The sequence below is a fragment of the Vigna radiata genome, unplaced genomic scaffold (assembly GCF_000741045.1).
Source record: "Vigna radiata var. radiata cultivar VC1973A unplaced genomic scaffold, Vradiata_ver6 scaffold_51, whole genome shotgun sequence".
Classification (NCBI taxonomy): domain Eukaryota; kingdom Viridiplantae; phylum Streptophyta; class Magnoliopsida; order Fabales; family Fabaceae; genus Vigna; species Vigna radiata.
The window spans coordinates 1,858,183-1,860,772 of record NW_014542732.1 but is presented as its reverse complement, the minus strand read 5'-3'; positions in this window follow the sequence as shown (position 1 = coordinate 1,860,772).

Sequence of the window (2,590 nt, the reverse complement as noted above, 5' to 3'; positions counted from 1 at the left end):
GATCGAAAAGATAGAAAAGATAGAATGAGAAGAAAAGCTCAATGCAAAGAAAATGGAAAGTTGGGATTGAGTGAGATTGGTTGTGTAAAGAGAGTTTATGCTTGAACTATGAATATTGAATAACTCTCTTAACTCAAGGATTTTGTGATCCAGAAAAACCAATGTTCTTCTTAGCCCAGTTTCATTATAAGGCATGAAAACTCCTTTTTATGATAACTTCCTTGTGAGTATGATTGATTGTGGTTAAATGAAAGGCAAAGTTAATTTGTGTGACATTGTGATAGTAGAGAGAATGAGTCACCTCAATATACACCTGTGTGCTTGAGTGAAACACTTTTCTTGGTGAGGAGTAGTTCCAGTTATACATGATTGCATCTGTGCTTGGTTAATTGGTCATTCATGATAATAGAATATGTTGGAAAGATTGTGATTATGTGAACACCATATTGAGTTTAATGGAAGTAATGTATCTATACATCTTGACTGATATTTTTATGATGAGCTTAGAGTGATTACTTGTCTCGGACGAAAGAGTTTTGGAAAGTATTAATCCATTGTATTGATTGTTTGAAAATTGAGTTACATCTTGTTTTGCTTGGGGATGTGATAACGGTTGAAAACTGTTATTTTCATACATAATTTTGATATTAAATTACACCCTTTATGGCTTAGAATTAGCTTGAAATCATGCATTTTTCTTAAGTTAGAGAATAAGAGAGTCAAAGTTGGTTTTCTTGGTTTTATGCTTTGTTTCCCTTGATTTTGTAGGTTTTTGGAATGAATTGAAAGAAAGGTTGAAGATCAAATGGTTGCACTGTAGAAAAGTCAACCAGAATGCAGAAAAGTCAACCAGAATGCAGAAAAGTCAACCTGAAAGGTCCACCAGTCAACTAGAAAAGTCATCCAGTCAACTAGAAAAGTCAACCAGTTGACCAGAATGTTGACCAAACCGCTGAGCAGCAGTTTTGGGTGTTGAGATCCAGAATTGACCGTTGAGCGTCTAGCGGCTTGGAGGCAAACTGCTCAGCGATCAAATTAAGCGTTGAGCGCCGAGAACGCGGATCTGGACCTGTTTTCTGCGATTTTTATGATCTGTTTGGGCTTGGACTTGTTTTCTGTTATTTTTATGTCCTATTTAAAGACTTGGACACCCTAGGGTTTGTGTTCTTTTGGCAGAAGAGACGTCTAAAGCACTTGTACACTCCTTGGAGATCAATGTAATCTTTTGAAACTCTTTTATTGAAATTCTTATTTTCTTTATATGCTTGCATATGCTTTGATTATCAATTGTTGGGTTTCTTATCTATGCTCAAAGCTTTTATCGTTNTTGATTATCAATTGTTGGGTTTCTTATCTATGCTCAAAGCTTTTATCGTTTAACTCATTCGATATAAAGATGTTTGCCTTTGTCGATACGGGGACATACAGGGAAGTCATGAACTGATAGGGAATTCCTTCATTAAGCAATATCACCTAAGGATAGGGGTAGGACGATCAATTGTATTTTTCTTCTGTGATATGTGCATTGCTAATTACTAGGGGAGACTAGGGATAGTAAACCAGTAATTAGTAGTACGCTCTTTTCGCCGAGGGATCGGGTGTAGGGAAGACTAAGAAAGTTTGCATGACAATTAGATAATAAAGCGAATTTAATAAGAAGAGTAGATAAAAGGGAGTGGATAAGATGAAATTATAAACCCCAACAACTCCATTCATCCATATCTTTTTCTTGCCAACTAAATCAATTGCATTTGCATGTTTATTTTCGTTTTTGCATTTAAACCACAAGTTTATTTCTTTTCAAGTCTTATACGATTAATTTACATGAAAGTTAAGGCCTAAGAGTCCTTTGGGAAAACGATACTCGGAATTACCCGTTTTATATTACTTGATAATGATTTGGTACACTTGCCAGGGACTTAACAGAGAGATTTTTAATCAAGTGACTGTTGCACCTTCAATACTTCAACAAATTCCTGTTTACACCTAGAGAATAAACTATTCTCTTGGAGATTTGATAGATCTTGATGAAGAAGAATAGGAACTTTCTATTTGTTAACGGTTGAAAAACAATTATTTTCATATGTCAATTTAGACCAAATTACTCCCTTTACTGCTTAGAATGAGCTTAGAATCAAGAAAAACTCAATAAATGAGTCTGTAGAGAGTCAAAAGCTATTTTTAGCGATATTATGCTTGTTTTGCATTGTTTTATAGCATTTTTGAGAAAGTGAAGAATGGAGTTGAAGATTAAGGTCTTAGACTTAAGAAAAGGGACGAAAAATGAAGAAATGAAGAGTCGACGCACCACCCGGCGACAAATTACACCGCTGGGCGGTCCAGTACGAGGATTTGGCACCAAGCGTGGACGCTGGGCGAATTGTGATTATAGGCAAACCGCCGGGCGGTAGACCCCTACCGCAGGGCGGTAGCGCGGCTTGAGGGAAACCACCGGGCGGAATAAGTGTGACGCGGGGCGGTTGTCTGCTGCGCTTGGGCCTGTTTTCTGTGACGCTCCTCAGCTATAAATAGCCCTGTTGCGATTTCAATCTCATTCTTTTGACAGAAGGGGGCGGCCAGACCTAATTTC